Source organism: Bubalus kerabau, chromosome 23, assembly GCF_029407905.1.
Source record: "Bubalus kerabau isolate K-KA32 ecotype Philippines breed swamp buffalo chromosome 23, PCC_UOA_SB_1v2, whole genome shotgun sequence".
Classification (NCBI taxonomy): Eukaryota; Metazoa; Chordata; class Mammalia; order Artiodactyla; family Bovidae; genus Bubalus; species Bubalus kerabau.
In genome coordinates, this window is record NC_073646.1 from 17,180,322 (window position 1) to 17,199,147 (window position 18,826).

The following is an 18,826-nucleotide window of genomic DNA, read 5'->3' on the forward strand; positions in this document are numbered from 1 at the left end:
TTTTGCATGATGCAGCAACTTGTACCATAGACCATCATTTCCCAAATAAGTTGCATAAGATTTTCAATACCACGTGTACAGTTACATAAGAGTCAAAACCTATATGAACTCAATACATTTTGCTTCACTTTAACAAAAACTCCAAGAGCAAATTTACCTTGTGAAATTATAGCATAGCAGAAAAAGGAAATCTTGAAACTCCCTGAGAACCAAGTATTAATAGCCTTAGATGATATGTGTCACATTGTCTATGCTTGATGAATGTTGAGTAGTAGGGTAAATGAGTGGCTAGATGGGTGGAAGATGGCCGGCTGGATGGATGGATGGATGGCTGGATGGCTGGTTGGGTGGATGATGAATGGATGGAGGATGAGTGAGTAAATTATATGCATATTGACTCCATGGCTGGAAATTTTAACTAATGACAGAACCTAGATGCATTCATGAGTACATCACAGTGATTACAGTATTTCACTCTCTTCTGAAACAGACAAAAAAAAAAAAATGTCCTTGAAAATCTTAGTGCTATTTTAAGCTGGTATTTTCTCTTAACTTTCAGAAAACCCATTAATCTGCCAATGACTACTCCAAAAGTACAAGCAGCCTGGAGGATGACAGCAGTGTGACTTAGTTCAAAAACCATCCTAGGGACCCTGAAGACTTTAGAAATTGCTTCTTGTTTTTTCTTCCCTTGCATTAATGCCTAGTCTTAGTGTAGGGGGGGAAGATGAAGAGGAAACTCATCATTAGCTTAACAGAACTGCAGAGCTTTCAAACAGAGAGAGCTGCATCAGACCCTGGGCTCAGGTCTTGTGTTCTTAAACGCCCTGGGAGATGTCTTTTCCTTGAGCTGTCCTTCAGACCTGTTGATTCCATCTAAAAAGAGTCCCAGCTTCTGCTGCTATATACCAAACTCGTGCTTCCCTCCACACTCTGAGCTTGAGTGCTTTTCTTTACAGTGCTCCTTACACAGCTAAAGTCACCAGAATTCCAGGTCAGATGTGTCCAGGTTGTAGATCAGGGTTTAAGAGACAATAGATTTAGAAGTAAAAAATTACAATTCAGATTCCTGAAACAATCACTTCCGTTTCTAAAAAAGATTTCCCCACCAGAGTCATTTTTCACTTGAGCTTTATCCAGAACCATTAAACAATGTTTTGCCTGCTCACAAGTTATAAGAGGTTCAAGTATAGATTCCGCAACACAGATGCGGCTTTCTTCTACAAAAACGGCTATGCTGTTTTTTTCATGTTAACTCAGCTGAATAGAGCCTTCATTTACCTATATTGACAAGGACAAAAAGACTGTAGATGCCTCTCTTTAACATATATATCTTTCTCAATTCTCAATTGAAGGAGGAAATTTCAGAATTATAGGATTATATTTTATGAATGCTTGTTCCTGGCTTCAGGAAATTTCCTTAACCACCCTTAGCTTAAATTTGCTCTTTTGTAAATGGAAAGAAAATAGTTGTCTTACAAGTTGTAAAGATTCCTTTATTCAAGAAACAGTTTTTGAGAACCTACTCCATGAAAGACTCTGGAGTGGGTACTGGAGATGAAAGAAAATACAGAGTGATGAGGTCAGGAAGTTCACAAGTGAGAGAGATGCACAGACTCACACTAATAATACAAGTGTCAGTGTAGGAAGGAAGAAAACTAAATTCAGAGTCATTCAGGCTGAGCTGAAATCTTGCTTCCACCAAGTTCTCATTGTAGAACACTGGCAAAACTACTTAACCTTCCTGAGCCCCAGCTTATCCACGGAGATAACAATGTCTCTCTCCTGATTTTCTAAGGATTAAATTCATACTACTTGATGACCCTTGGATCAGTGTCCAGACTATAAAAGGTATTAAGTATACACTGACATTCATTAAGTACAACTGGAAACACAAATTGATGTGAGTACACATAAGTGAAACACAGCATTTGATATGCAGAAGGCTCACTAGAAATGTTCATCCATACTCCTGTCTATCTCACCTCTTCTCCCACAAAGAAGGTCATTGCCTAATGTGAGCAAGGCAAGGGAAGAACTAGAAATGGACTGAAGATCTTAGAGGTGCCAAGCTTGGAGAAGATCCCAAGAGCTGGCTGCCTGGGATTCTCAGGTTGAATGCTCCCTGGGGCAGAAAGCAGTCCAACTGTATTCAGAAGGAGCCACTGAACTGCTGGGCCAAGGTAGGGAAAGACATGGCATAGCACATGTTGATACCATATCTCAGAGCATGAATGTAGGACAACCATCACTCATTCAAGCAATGAGAATTCTTAGGAAGACAGGAGATAGACTAAGCCAAGACACTCTGATGAAGTGGAACAGTTGCTCCAGCCTGAAGACAGTTCATCATCCAGTGGTAACCACAGACAACAGAAGAAATGAGAGCTGATACCATATTACTCTTATGGACGTGAGCAGTGCTGGTGCTGAACACACTCTCCTGTGCATGAGACTCTACTGGAAGTTGGAAGACATAAGTGTTTAGAACTCTGTTGGAGGCAAGAGGCAGAAACCCAACTCAAATTGATTTAAGCAAAAAATAAATAAATAAAACACATTAACTTGCCTAATTGATGGCTGAGACTTTAGGCATCATTAGATTCAAGCATTAGAGTGAGAGCATCAACTATCTTCTGCATCAAGAATCTGTCTTCCTTCATTTCTTGGCTGTCTTTCTCTGTTTTGTCCTTTTTCCAAGAGTGTTCTTCCCATGGGAAGGAAAGATAACCAAAAATAGGCTTGGTTTGTGTCTTGTTCTTTAAAGAATGCCAATCAAAAAATTTCCCTTTCCCAATAGTTGTAGTAAAAGTCCCAGGATTTGCTCTGGCTCTTATTAGGCCAACTTGAGTGATGATGTTTTGATTGGCCAGGCCTGGGTCATATGCCCACCCATAGCACTAGAAATAGATAGGCCCATCTGAGCCACCTACCCTCAAAGGGAAATAGAGGTGGTATTGCTCAAAGAGGGGCATGAATCTGTGGACAGGTTAAAAAGCCCAGATATCCACTACACCTTTCCACTGCTCTTTCTCTAGGCATCCATAAAACATCTGAGAATGCATTCAGAAGTTAAGCAATCTCAGATGATGGCAGCAGGGGTAAAAAGCAAGACAGACTCAGGAATGCCATTATGGAGTTAATTATATGAAATGTGTCACCCTGATTGATCACGCAGCATTTAACCTCGAGAACACCAAGACTCCAAGTCTTTTTTGACAAATGGGAGGCAAGGTTTATAAAGACTAGCAGATATGACTGTGACTTACAAAATTAAAAAAAGGAAACAAGAAACACAATTTGATATGATTTAATAAAAGATTTGTTCCTACCACTTCTCATGGGAACCTCTGCACATCTTCCTTCCACTGACAGTTATTATCTCTACCTTTACTGAACAAAAGCACTGGAATGCAGCTGCCAAGGATCAGTAAAGAAAATCATTCTTTTATTAATAAGACTGTTATTAGCAGGGGAAAAAATCCATGTTTGGGGGTTTGCTCTGAAGTTACCGGCCATTTCGAAGAAATATAGCTGACTAGTGCCAACATTATTTCAGGCAATTTCATGATCAAATGTCCTATTATGTTGTTTAAATTTTTTATAGAGATTGTAAATCAGAACTATTTTCTATTTGCCCTAAATATTTAGGTGCTACAGGGAAAGCAGATCAAATTAAAGAGTATTGTGCACATTTTTTACCAAGATCTCCCAGGGGTGTTAATCATTCCACTTGCACCACAGAGCTCTTCAGTAAACATATTTGTGAAACCATCATCTGATGTTCCTCCAATGCCCTCGTTAATGTGATGGTTTGGGCTACAAGAGTAGTGCTGAGTTCTTTTCATCTTCAAATTAGGGACCATACTCCTCAAAGTTTTCCCAGAGAGCCTGTAGGAATGTTTTGAGTTACTCTATTCCGTTGCTCCAGCCCCAAATAATACCATGGGACAAGAACCAGAAGAAGAAGGGAGAAACAAAGATATGTAGCCATGCTGGAAGGAATCCTTCTTTCTTTTTAGAAACAGAGGGTCTATATCCACCAAACTTTTAGGTGAACATCCCTTGATCTAGCAAATATTCTGTTTAGAGATTTAACCTACTGATACACTCACACATGTGCATAAAGCTAGATGTTCCAAGATATTTAATGCAGCCTTGGTTATAGTAGCAAAAGATTGGAAACAATCCAAATGTCTTTCAATATGGCTCTGATTAAATAAATTACGTCACAGCCTCATAGTAGAAAACAATGCAAACATTTAACAGAATGAAATGGGTTTAGTTAAACTGAAATGGAACTACCTCTAAGATAGGCTGTTAAACAGGAAGAAAAAAGGAAAGCACAGAAGAACATGTATAGTAGAATGCCATTTTGTATTTTTTTAAATGTATGCAAATATTTGGTTATACACACAGAAAGAATACCTCCGGCGTGCGGAGTGGGTAGTATTTGCCTCTATAGAGGGAAATAGGGAACCAGCCTTGTTTTCACTGTTATATATTCTGGTACTACTCTTTAGCACTACTTTTTCTTTTACATTCTGAGTTCTTTTTTCTCTGTTTGCAGAGAGCAAGGGCTATCCTTCATTGCAGTGTGCACGCTTCTCATTGCATTGGCTTCTCTTGTGGAACACAGGCTCTAGGGCATGTGGGCTTCAGCAGTTGCAGCGTGTGGGCTCAACAGTTGCAGTTCCTGAGCTCTAAAGCCCAGGCTCAATAGTTGTGGTGCATGGGGCTTCGTTTCTTTGCAGCATAGGGGATCTTCCCACATCAAGGATCAAACCCATGTCTCCTGCATTGGCAGGTGGATTCTTTACCACTGAGCCACCAGGGAAGTCTTGTGATTTTTTTAAGTAAAATTTGAAACAGAAAGAAGTATGGTGACTTGCAAGAAATCTAAGAAATATAAAAGATTTCTTGGAAAAAAATAGTAAAACTATCAGACATTTATGAAGATGTACACTGCTTCTTTGGGCAGTATGATAGGTTGAATTATCATCCCCAACACTTCGCTCCCTCTGTTAATAGAATGAAATATCCTGTGTCTTTGTTATCTTCCCACTGTGGGTGGAGTGTTCTTCCTGAGGCACTGATGTTAGTCCTGGTCATATGACTTGCTCTGACTAGTAGCATTAGTGGATGTGACATAAGCAAAGGCTTTAACTGTGCCTCTAGGATTTAGCTTGATCTCTTGCACATCTGCCATCCACCATGAAAAGATTGAATCCTGACTAGCCACTGGCCCTAAAACAAGGATATATATAAAGCAGACCTAAACCAACCCATAGCCTGGAATCAAGCCCAGCTAATCCAACAGAGCCCAGGTAAACCAGATCCTACAAGCAAATCGGTGAGTGAGAGGTGAGAAAAATCATTCTTGCCTGAAAAAGATTTGGAGGGATGCATGTTACACAGTTTTATTGCAGCTGTATCTGCCTGATACATATGGGAAAACTAAATTACTTCCTTTGGCTCTCTCTCACCTCTTCTAGGAAATTGTTCCTGATTAACTTCACCCCCCTATTGACTGTGATCTCTTCAATGACAGGAACTGTGTGTTATCCATCCCTGTGTCCTTAGACTTTGGCACCATGCCTGGAACAGAATTTAAGAGCTCAAAAACTCCTTTTCTGACCACCCTATCTAAAGTAGCCACCTCTACCCAACAGTTAATCTCTACCACGTCATATAGTTTGTTTACTTCAGACCATTAGTCACAACCTGTAGTTGTTCTACGAGGTTGTTATCTTGTCTCCCTCACCAGAATATAAATTTCCCAGAGAAAATTACTCAAGGGATTAAAAAAAGAGAGAAAAAATATACGACTTTCTTACTCTGATTTGCATGACATTCAGATATGTTTTACCACACTCTCCAAATTCTATTAGCTTGCCCTTCAAGGCCTTTCAAAAGCTGGCCCCAGACTGTTCTTAGTCCCCTCAGTCATTGCTCTGCTTCGGCAGTACCGTGGAATTCATTACCCACTCCCTACCCACTCTTTTAGCTCTTCTGTGACATTATCCATGATGTTCCTTCTGACATAAGTGTTCTTCTCTGCTATCTCTGGTCAGCTAAATTCTGACCATCTGTATTATTTTTAATTAGGTTCAGCTATGTAAAACTCAAAACAACAGGAGCCTGAACAAGATAAAAGTTTATTTAACTCTTTTATTTAATACATTTAGAGGTAGTCAGAATAAGATTGCAAAGGTAATCTATGGCTTCATAGAAATGAGACCTTCCTCGTTTATTGTTCTGCCATGGGTTCTTCCATTCCCAACTTTATTTCATCATCCAGGATGGCTGCTGAAGCTCCAGCTATTACATTCTCATTCTAGTCATTAGGAAGGAAGGAACCTGGAAGAAGAGCATGTCTCCTCCTTGTAAGGAAATTCTCCATAAATCACACACACACACACACACACACACACACACACACACACATCATTTCTTTTATGTGTCATTTGATGAAACTTCAGTTCAGTTCAGTTCAGTTCAGTCACTGAGTCGTGTCCAACCCTTTGCGACCCCATGAATTTCAGCATGCCAGGCCTCCCTGTCCATCACCAACTCCCAGAGTTCACTCAAACTCACGTCCATGGAGTCGGTGATGCCATCCAGCCATCTCATCCTCTGTTGTTACATGCAAAAGGATCTGCCTATAGAAGAGGGATAGTTGTGACCATTGCTGCAAGCAACTTTCCAAAGAACTGTAGTCTTTATTCTGTGTGTGTGGCAGTGGGTGAGGACCCAGCTATAAACTAGGGATTCTATTACTATAGAGGTAGATGGGAATAAATATTGGGAGACAGCCTACATTTTCTATGACACCAATTTTTCAAGCTCAGTTCCAAACTTTCTCCTCCTAGAAGCCCTTCCTTGAATCATCCAACTAGCATTCTGACCACAAAAGACTTTTACTTGTATGTTTTATGGCCCCTACATAACTAACTACCTAGAGGGATGCTGGTCCATCCCTCTCTGTACAGAATTATAGAAAATGAGGCCTTACCCATCCTCTGAAGCCTCCATGAGCCTTGGGTCCATCTTTACTAAGATACTGACATTTCTGTTGAAACAAGTGACTTTGCTATTTGAAAGTAACACATCTCAGGTTTAAACAGCAGGAGAATGGAACTTTTACTCTAGTTTCCAGCAAACCCACAAGAATCTATATGAACCAAGGATAACAGGTCAAATACTAAAATCTGGAAGGAATCCCTTAGCACCCAGGGCATAAATAGAAATATACACTCCTCATCAGAGAGGGTGTTGGAACTAGTCCATGGATCTGCTGGCATTTTCTTTCTCCCTTTGTAATTTTTTTTTTCCTCTCAATATGACTGGAATATAAATCAGTAGCCTAGAGTCCTTCTGGTTACAAGGTTCTCATTTGGGAGGTTGAAGCCTAGGAGGCTATTAAAAAGAGAAAGAAAAACTTCTTCTATAAACATTTCCTGCCAGCTGCTGAGGGCTGAAGGGGAGGGAGGGTGTCTGGGTGACAGCACAGAACAGGACCATTAAAGGAAGAAAATCTGTTAAGAGTAAGAATTCTTGGTCCATGTCTCTGGCAGATGATCCATGAATAGAAGTCCAACGAGTGGAAAAGAAAACCCCCAGGGTAGGAAGAACAAGGGGAAGGGAGCTTTCCACTGATTCAAATGGGCCACAGCTGTCCACAGTATATCATGAGAGAGAAATCCGGACAGGGGCTTCCAAAATGTTTAAGACTAAATACCCGGACTTTGAAATCTGGAGGAGGGTTGACTTCTTGCCTCAGCATTCTCCATCAATTCCTAGAAGAAGAAGAGCTTGCATTTGCTGGGTTATCACCATGTGCCAGCAGCACCATGTTAAGCACCTTACATGCATTAATTATCTCAACTAAGGCAATGGCACCCCACTCCAGTACTCTTGCCTGGAAAATCCCATGGACGGAGGAGCCTGGTAGGCTGCAGTCCATGGGGCCGCTAAGAGTCGGACACGACTGAGCGACTTCCCTTTCACTTTTCACTTTCATGCACTGGAGAAGGAAATGGCAACCCACTCCAGTGTTCTTGCCTGGAGAATCCCAGGGATGGGGCAGCCTGGTGGGCTGCCATCTATGGGGTCACACAGAGTAGGACATGACTGAGGTGACTTAGCAGCAACCTTCACTGGGTCTTCCCTGTATCTCAGTTGGTAAAGAATCTGCCTGTAATGCAGGAGACCTTGGTTCGATTCCTGGGTCAGGAAGATCCCCTAGAGAAGGGATAGGCTACCCATTCCAGTATTCTTGGGCTTCCCTGGTGTCTCAGATGGTAAAGAATCCACCTGCAATGCAGGAAACCTGGGTTCAATCCTTGGGTTGGGAAGATTTCCTGGAGAAGGGAACAGCTACCCACTCCAGTATTCTTGCCTGGAGAATTCCGTGAAAAGAGGAGCCTGGCAGGCTACAGTCCATGGGATTGTAAAGTCAGACACAACTGAACAACTTCCACAAAGAGTCAGACATGACTTAACAACTGAACAGCAATAATGTGACTGAACAACTTTCACCAGAGTGCCATCAGGCTGAAGCTAATATTATCCCCATTTTACCAATTTTACCAATGGTCCTGGTGATGCTCCTAACTTGCCCAAGGTCATTAGGTGAACAAGCAGAAGAACTAGAGTTGGAAAACAAGTTTTTCTCACTGCATGGGCCATACTCTTAGACCTGCGTACCATCCCAAAGAAAGAGTATGCCAGATCTTATCAGAGAATCTTTTATCTTCAAGAGTACCCAGAGGAGGAGACTGCTGGTGGAGACCATCTTTTTCACTGAAGAGCTCCTGAACTTTGGGGAAAGACATGGGAGAATGTGCAAATAAGAATTAAGCAACAGCAACAATAATAAATGGAGTAATTACATTGTGCCAGGCACTGGGCTGTTACATGTATTATCTCAGTTAATCCTCTGACTTCCCTGGTGGCTCAGGCAGTAAAGTGTCTGCCTACAATGCAGGAGACCTGGGTTCAATCCCTGGGTTGGGAAGATCCCCTGAAGAAGGAAATGGCAACCCACTCCAGTACTCTTTCCTTTAAAATTCTGTGGATGGAAGAGCCTGGTAGGCTACAGTCCATGGGGTTGCTAAGAGTTGGACATGACTGAGCAACTTCACTTTCTTCACTTTCTTTTTCAATCTTCTGACAAAAGAATTATCATCCCTGTTTTAAAGATGAGAAACCAGTGATACAGAGAATTGAGGTCACATGGCCAGGATATCAGAGTCAAGGAGCAGCAGTGCCAAAATTCTAATGCGAGTTTGAAGCCAAAGAGCAAGCTCATTTCTGGTCCCTGGGTGCCTCTCTTTATAAGTGGGTGATTCAGTCAGTCACTATTTTATTTACTCTTCAAATATAAATTCACATTCACTGTATTTGGGGTTTTTTAGAAAGAAAACATTTCCATTTTTGTGTGACTAAAGGAGAATAATAGTTGCTGGGACAGAGAGGAAATCAGGAAGGGAGGGGATCACTGAGACAATGTGAGAAGTATATAACGTCTCAACCTAGGCAGTGGGTCTAACATCTTTGATAGGAAGTCAACCGGGCATAGCTGAAATGGGCACGGGCTGGATGTGAGACAGGGTCAGAAGTGGGGGATAGAGGAAAGAAGAGGCGGGAATGGAACCGAGAAGAAGGGTGGTGCCATGACCATGGCTGAGGATTGGGGGGCAGGGACAGGTCTCTGAGGTATCACGATGGTAAGACCTGGGACACTGGGCTCAGAGTGCCTGATGCAAACCCCAGCCCCTTCCATATGACTCTGTCTCAAGCCCTTTTCCTCTCTTTCCTGGTCAGGAAAAGAGGGACCAGTACCATTCCCTCTCAGAGTTGTTGTGAGGATCAAATGAGAAAATGAAAGTAAGTGCTTGGCAAGATGCCTGACTCCATGGTCAGCTACACAGACATTATTCCTGTATCATAATCTGGGCTCTGCTAAATCTGGAATAGAAACAGGAAGAGTAAAGTCCATGGTAGTAATAGGAATAATAATAACAATAATAACTTATTCTAGTATGTATTAGTTATCTATTGGAGTGAAAGTGTTAGTCACTCAGTTGTGTCCAACTCTTTGTGACCCCATGGACTGTAGCCCACCAGGCTCCTCTGTCCATGGAATTCTTCAGGCAAGGATACTGCAGTGAATAGCCATTCTCTTCTCCAAGGGATCTTCCCGAACCAGGGATTGAACCCAGGTCTTCTGCATTGCTGGAGAAGGCAATGGCACCCCACTTCAGTACTCTTACCTGGAAAATCCCATGGACAGAGGAGCCTGGTAGGCTGCAGTCCATGGGGTCTCAAAGAGTCGGACACGACTGAGCAACTTCACTTTCACTTTTCACTTTCACGCTTTGGAGAAGGAAATGGCAACCCATTCCAGTGTTCTTGCCTGGAGAATCCCAAGGTAGGCAGAGCCTGGTGGGCTGCCATCTATGAGGTTGCACAGAGTCAGACACGACTGAAGCAACTTAGCAGCAGCAGCAGCTTCTGCACTGCGGGCAGATTCTTTTCCATCTGAGCCACCAAGGAAGCCCCAGGTATCTGTTGCTGCATCACAAATGACCCCAAAACTTACCAACTTAAAACAATAAACATTTATTATCTCACAGTTTATGTGGATCAGGAATCTGGGTTTACTTTATCTGGATGCTCCTGGCGCAAGATCTCTCATGAAATTACAATTAGTCATCAGATACTGTGGTTCCATTTGAAGGTTCACCTGCAGATCTCCTTCCCAGCACATTTATGTGGTAGTTGGTGGGCACTGACCCGTCGCCGCATGGATCTCTCTGCAGGATTGATTCATGATATAATAGCTGACTTCCCATGAGACCAGCAACCCAAGAAAGAGCACCCAAGACAGAAGTAATAGTTTTTTTAATAACCTAATCTCAGAAGTGACGGTCTTCCCCGGTGGTAAAAAATCTGCCTGCAATGCAGGAGATACAGGAGACACCAGTTCGATCCCTGGGTTGGGAAGATCCCCTGGAGAAGGGCAAGGCAACTCACTGTAGTATTCTTTCCTGGAAAACACCATGGAGAGAGGAGCCTGGCATGCTATGGTTCACAAGGTCCCAAAGAGTCGGACATGACTGAAGTGACTGAGCACACATGCTCAGAAGTGACAGCCCATCACTTTGGCCATATTCAATTCATTAGCAGAAAGTAAGTCCAGCCCATCCTAAAGCGGAGGATATTATACAAGGATATAAATACCATGATATAAGGATAGCTAGGGGCCTGCCACATGGTGTATTCAGTAAGATCATGAAACCTTCAGTCATCCTGTCACCTAATCTCTTAACATATGACCTGCTTTCTCACCGAAAATGATGTTGAAAATTGAGTTCTCAATCATTCTCAAGAATATGGAATCAAGGTGAAAATGTAGTTTTCAAACTTTAGGTGACATAAACATATCCCCAGTTAAAATCTTCTTCAGTGGAAGAATGGATAAACATACTGTTTTATACTTATAAAATCAAATACTATTCAGCCCAAGTTTAAAACCAGGAAAGAAGTGCAGATACACCTAACTACACAGAGGAAGAGCCAGAGCATCATTTTGAATTAAAGACTCCTAACACAAGTGTACATTCTATATGGTTGCATTTACAGGAGACCCCAGGCAAGAAAATATAATGTATCATGATAGAAATCCATCAGTGGTTACCTGAGACAAAGAGTGGGGGGTTATATGTGAAACAGATTGCCAGTCCAGGTTCGATGCATGAGACAGGGTGCTCAGGGCCAGTGCACTGGGATGACCCAGAGGGATGGGATGGGGAGGAAGGTGGGAGAGGGGTTCAGGGTGGGGGACACATGTACACCCATGGCTGATTCATGTCAGTGTATGGCAAAAACCACTACAATACTGTAAAGTAATTAGCCTCCAATTAAAATAAATAAATTAAATTTTTTAAAAAAAAGAGTGGGGGGTTAAGGATTAGCTGGAAAGAAGTACAAGAGAATCTTTGGGATGATAAAAATGTTCTATATCCTCACTATTGAATCTTATTAAACTATACACTTTAAATGGTACATTTTAGGGACTTCCCTGATGGTCCAGTGGTTAAGACTCCATGTTCCCAATGTAGGGAGCATGGGTTTGATCCATGGTCGGGGAACCAAGATTCTGAATGCCACATTGTGCAGCCACAAAAAAAGGTACATTTTAGTGATTGTAAAACTGAAAAATACCTAACTGTCCTGACCACAATAAGGATGTGTGCCCATCCTATCATAAGTAAACAAATAAGAGGGCTGTGGCTAGTTCAGGGCTGATGGTGTACTTTGAAGCACAGAGCATAATCCAAAGCTGGGCGCCAGCTCTCCAAATAAAGCATAGGGAAAGACTGAGAGTAGTCCTTCCACTTGTTTCTGTGTAAAATCACTGTACACACACCCCTTTTACACCTTCGATAAAAGCCTACCTTAGTTCTCATAGTTTCTGAAGTAAACTGTACCTTGCATAGGAAAGAAATACTTTTCTTCTTTCCCTTTCTCTTTCCTTCTCTCTCTCCTTCCCTCCCTCCATCTTCTTTCTCACTTCCTTTATCCCTTTATTCAACTCTCCCTATCCCCTTCCTTTCCTTCCTTTCTATTTCCACACATCAGATCAGATCCTAGTTACTATTCTATAGGTTTTCTCCCACTTTATAACTTTATAACTCTTGGACAACAGTTTATATAGATCTGCCTAATGCTTTTTAATGGCTACATTGTATTCTGTTGTGTGAATATCCTACTGAACATGAGCATTTAGCAAGTGCTCTAGTGGTAAAAATTTACATTGTTTCCACTTTAGGGATTTGTTTTTTTCTTCTAAATTGTTCAATTGTCAGGATTATTTCAGACAAGAAGAAATGTTTCCCACTAAAGAGATGCCACTTCCCATTAGGAAAGACCAATGTCTATCCCAATCAACATCATATCGGTATTACTCATTCTGGGCATGGTCATCCTGTAGCTACCATGAAAACTTCTTTCCCTGGGATTCATGAAGATGGAGGCATCCTATCTTGTCCTCCTCGGATGAACTTCTAACACCCACATCAAACCCCACAAAGTGAGAACCCAGCGAACGGCTTGAGCATCCTCTGAAGGCTGTGAAAAGACATGACACTTGAGCTGTTATTAACACCTGATAACTCATTAAAACCAGACTGATTATCAACAAGCAGCAGGTTCCTTTCACACTCAAAACGAACTAGCTCTATTTCAAAATGATGGCTAAATTAAACCCAGAGAGTTGGCAAATGGCCTCCTCTTATAACCCTGCTAATTCCTTGGGCTAATTAGTTCTTTCTTCATCAACTGCTTAGGAAAATAAATGACCGGGTGATGCATCTCCTTACTTGATAGGTAAGACTTTCTGTAGAATATGATGATAATAGTGCTGATAATAGCAATGACCACCGCATGCTGCTGCAGCTGCTGCTAAGTCGCTTCAGTCGTGTCCAACTCTGTGCGACCCCATAGACGGCAGCCCACCAGGCTCCCCCGTCCCTGGGATTCTCCAGGCAAGAACACTGGAGTGGGTTGCCATTTCCTTCTCCAGTGCATGAAAGGGAAAAGCGAAAGTGAAGTCGCTCAGTCATGTCCGACTCTTCGCGACCCCATGGACTGCAGCCTACCAGGCTCCTCCGCCCATGGGATTTTCCAGGCAAGAGTACTGGAGTGGGGTGCCATCGCCTTCTCCAAATGACCACTGCAGAGTGAACCACTTACTATAGACCATGTATTTTACACAGATGATCCTATTGAATTTTATTAGTATAATATGGAAATAGGCACAAAAAGTGTGTAGTTGTCCAATATCATGCACCCAGCAGGACTGCCCAAGATCCGCCTACTCCAAAGCCTCAGTTTTAGGGTAAGATGAATTGGACCTGATCACCAGGAGATTTTCCTAAAGGACTTCACCATTGACATGCCCCTAGCTTGTTTTTATATGTTTCCACAGTCTAGCACACTGTTTAGCACATAGTATGTGCTCAATAAAACTTTTCCCTTGAATGAATAAAAATGGGTCCTTTGTGGATTGTTTTGAGAGTTACAGAAAATGACCTATGGACAAAGCATTGTGATTTGGTTGGAGTAAGCTGATTCACTTTCCACTCCGCAGGTGGGCAGATGGGATGAGTCAGCATCAGGATGTGTGGGTGAGCTGACTGGCCTTTCTTCACAGGCCAAGCCTTTCAGAGAAGGTTGAGTGGGGGCTTAAATGCATAGAGAAGACCTTAGGAAAGAGCATCTTCCAGGGAAAAGGATCTGAAAAAAAAAATAGATGTAGGGACTTCCCTAGTGGCCCAGTGGTTAAGAATCCACCTGTCAGTGCAGGGAAGACAGGTTCCATCCCTGGTCCAGGAAGATCCCACATGCCAAGGGGTAACTAAGCCCATGTGCCTAGAGCAACAAGAAAGCCACTGCAATGAGAAATCCAAGCACCGCAATGAAGAGTAGCCCTGCTCACCTCAACTAGAGGAAGTCCATGCACAGAAACGAAGACCCAGTGCAACCAAATATAAATTACTTATCTTTAATAGATATGTATGTATGTATAACTGAATCACTTTGCTGGGCATCTGAAACTAACGCGACATTGTAAATAAACTACACTTCAGTTAAAAAAAAAAAAAATGACCCTGCCAAAAGAGAGCATATTCCTTCCCCAACACTACAGAGGGATATCATAACAAATCTTCCAGACAGAACATACCAGAAAAAAATTCCAAAATGAAATAAACAGAAACATGACAATTCATGAAATTATGAGACCTAAGTCATGGTTTGATTTACTCTGCAGCCATGTCAACATTGCAAACTTTTCAGCAAGATAGAAACACAAATATTCTCCCCAGGATGGATAACGGATCAGTTAAATCAATCCTGGCCTAACCATGAGATGGAATGCTTTGAAACTATTAAATAGTGTAATCAACATGTATTTAAAGTCACTGAAAAATATTTTGATAATTAAATTAATAAAGCCAGGAATAAAACAGATTATGTAACACAATCTTACTTTTCAAATATTCTGAAGCTATTAAAAAGTATAATCAACATATATGTAAAGCCATTGAAAGATGTTTTGATAATAAAATGAATCAAGTCAGTAAGAAAACAGATGCAGTATAATCCCAGTTTTTTTATAAGGTATAAAGTTTAAGAAAAAGAATCTGGAAGACATATAGTAAAATGTGAACAGGTTTTTATGTATCTTGAGCTTGTGAGTGATTTTTAATATTTATTTGGCATATGTTTTTAATTTTTATATAATAAATATGCATTGATTGCAGGACTAAAACTAAATTAAACCTGTTGATTTGATTGTGTTTATTTAAATAGATCCCTAAAGAGAAGAATTCAGTCATAACCCAAAGCATAACCCAGAAAAGATACCTGAAACTGAATATTCAACTAGGCTGTGTCAACTGCCCAAGGATCCAGGAGAACTTGGGTGGGATCAGGAATTGTTTAAAATGGTGGAGGAACTTTTAAAATTCCAGTCTACTCTGAGTCATAATAATTCCCCCCCAAAAGGCTATTATAACAAATTTCAAACACATCAATGAAACGTGTGTCACTCGTAGATATCTAAAAACATCTAGATGACTGATGCCCAGTAGAAAAACAGCCAGCGTTTGCCCACATCTTCCAGTTAGATGTCATTTCAGCAGCCTTGCAAAGAACTTTCCTTAGTGTAGCTCTCTTTGGACAATTTCATCTCCTAAAGACTCGCGGTGAGTCACGGAAAATGAACAGGTCCAGAAGTCAGGAGGGGTGGCCCAGCTCTGCTGTTAAGGCTGTGTACCTTGGGTGAGTCCATCCCCAGGTCTCAGCTGGCTGATCTACTGGACCCAAGCCCTAAGATTTTCTTCCTCCAGGAATTTGAAACTTGGAAACAGAGACACATTAATGGCAGAACTCAAGTCGACCACAAATTTCATCTGCGACTGAGTTCTCCAGAACTTGGCTGGTGTTTCCCTGTCCTAACAAACTCTTCCTTCATTCTTCAGCCCTAGCATCCTAACAATCAATGATTGATTTTCCTTGTAGTAACTAGAGTCTGTTTCTGTTGCTTAGAACCAGCTAAGACTTCACTACTGTGGCTCAGATGGAAAGAAGCCTTTCCTGCCCAGCATGAAGGGAATTGGTCAGTCAAGCAAAGCAGTCTGACCCACAGGGAAAGACTGCCACAGAGAAGCGGCTGTCATCCTTGTGCTAAGAGGCAGGGACCCAGCAGGGCAAGCTGTCACACTCAATAAAGATTCTCAGTGAGCCCAGCCACGCTCTCGGAGTACCCAGGCGTGAACACCCGGGGGGCGGGAGCAGGAAGGAGTGACAATGAATATGATGTGTAGTCTACATCTTTCAGACCCCCGCACCTGGCTGGCTGTGTGCCAGCCACACCCAGGGCACTGACTTCTTTCCTCTGTGACTTTGTACAACTACTGTTGGACTCTTCCTTACACAGTGGTTCTCAATTGGAGCAGTTTTGCTCCCCAGGGGACATTTGGCAATCATGTCTGCAGACATTTTTGGTTATCACAACCAGAAATGAAGGGGTGGGGTGTTCCTGGCGTCTAGTGGGGAGATACCAGAACTATCTGTTTTCTACGGCTGCTTTAACAAGTTCCTACAAACTCATTTGTTCAGTCATTAAGTTGTGTTCAGTTTTTTTTGTGACCCCACAGACTGTAGCCTCCCAGGCTCTACTGTCCATGGGATTTCCCAGGCAAGAATACTGGAGTGAATTGCCATTTCCTACCCTAGGGGATCTTCTCAACCCAGAGATTGAACTCACATCTCCTGCATTGGCAGGTGGATTCCCTGGAGAAGGAAATGACAATCCACTCCAATATTCTTGCCTGGGGAACTTCATGGACAGAGGAGCCTGGGGGGCTATAGCCCATGGGGTTGCAAAAGAGTCAGATACAACTTAGCAACTAAACAATAATAACAAAATTAGTGACTTAAAGCAACAGATTCATTTATGTGTTTAAAACAACAAATTTATTATCTTACAGTCCCAGAGGTCAGAAAACTAACCCGAGTCCAGGGGCCTGCTTTCCTTCTGAACTCTAGGGAAGAATTTGTTTCCTTGTGTATTCCAGCTTCTAGAGATTGCCTCCATTCCTAGGTTCATGACCTCTTACTCCATCTTCAAGGACAGCAGTTGTATCACTGTCTCTTCCTTCTCTGCTTCCACTATCATATCACCTCCTTTCTTACAAGGACCCGTATGATTGTATCAGGCCCACCTGGATCAACTAGGATAATCTCCCCCACCTCAAGATTCTCAGTTTAAATCATATCTGCAAGGGTGTGGTTTGTTGTTGTTGTTTTACCCTGTAAAGGTAACATATACACAGAATCTGGGAAATAAGACACGAATAACTTTTGGGGGGAGTATTATTCTATCTCCTACACCACGGATCCTGCTAGACATCTGCAGCCCCGACAACAGTCATCTGGTTTAAAACATAAATAGCGCATGAGAAACCTGCATGTTCTTATATCTCTGGAGGTAAGTCTCCCACATGCCTTAACTTAGTATTGCTTTTTAATATGAATTACAGCCACAGACCCACTATTCCTTGATCCCATCATTTCAAAACACTGCCTAAATTTTGCAATAGTTGTAAAGACTGTTCAGTCCAAGCAAGTAGGAAATTTTGTTTTTCTAAAAAGTTTAAAAGGCTTCCCTGGTGGCTCAGATGGTAAAGAATCCACCTGCATGGGAGACCTGGGTTCGAACTCTGAGATGAGAAGATCCCCTGGTTAAGGGAAAGGCTACCCATTCCAGTATTCTTGCCTGGAGAAAGCAAAAGAAGATAGTCATTTCTTAGCCTTAACATAATTCCTGTAACTTAGAGGTTTGAGGCTTCAAATGTTTGGAAGTTACTCATGGCAAAGGGATTGAACTCCCCCAAACTTTGGGACAGAAAACGGGGAGCTATATTACCAAACCCAGTCCCTCTTCCCCATCAACATCTTGTTTGTGCTTCCTAAAAGCAGAAATTCTGGGGAAGCAGAAAGTGACCTAATGTCAGTTTTATAAGCCCCAGAAGCCAAGCACTGGGCTGTGAGCTTTGCATGTGTAACCCTGCTAGGTTGGTGTCATCATTCTCATCTTAACATGAGCAGACTGAGTGTCTGGGAAATTAAAATTTTGACCAGGGTTATAAAGTCATTAAACAGTGGATTGAAATTCGGATCTGTATCACTTCAAAGCCTGTAGGCTTTGGGACAAGATGTTTGATGTTCTTTCCACATTCTACATCAAAAGCATCTTTTACAGCCTTAGTGAAGTGAATGAGGACACCCAAAAAAGTTAAATAACTTCTGTAATGAAATAAAGCAGGGGTCAGCAAACTTTTTCCAAAAAGAGTCAGTTAGTAAATATTTCAGGCTTTGCAGGCCATATGGTCCCTGTTGCAGCTGCTCAACTCTGCCTTAATAGGACGAAAACAGCCACAACTGATACATAATTTATGGGTGTGGCTGTGTTCCAATAAAACTTTATTTACAATAACAAGCAGTGATGAGAGTTGTCCCTGGAGCCATAGCTTGCTGCCCCCTGAAATAAAGCTTTAAAATTCCCATAATAGTCTTCATCTTGGGCTTCGCTGGTGGTTTAGTGGTAAAGCAATGCAGGAGACCCAATTTCAATCCCTGGGTTGGGAAGATCCCCTGGAGGAGGACATGGCAACCCATTCCAGTATTCCTGCCCAGAGAATCCATTGGACAGGGGAGCCTGGCAGGCTACAGTCCATGGATCACAAAGAGT

At 42.0% G+C, this 18,826-nt stretch overlaps 1 long non-coding RNA gene across 1 annotated transcript; it reads right to left on the minus strand.

Annotated features, from left to right (window-relative positions):
• Nucleotides 1–6,179: 6,179 nt before the first annotated feature.
• On the minus strand, nt 6,180–17,238 carry LOC129637213 (uncharacterized). Its single transcript, XR_008707380.1, has 3 exons — nt 17,086–17,238; nt 10,669–10,820; nt 6,180–6,360 (listed from the first exon to the last, which is right to left on the minus strand). It is a non-coding gene; the product is annotated as an uncharacterized LOC129637213 (long non-coding RNA).
• Between the last annotated feature and the right edge of the window lie 1,588 nt (nt 17,239–18,826).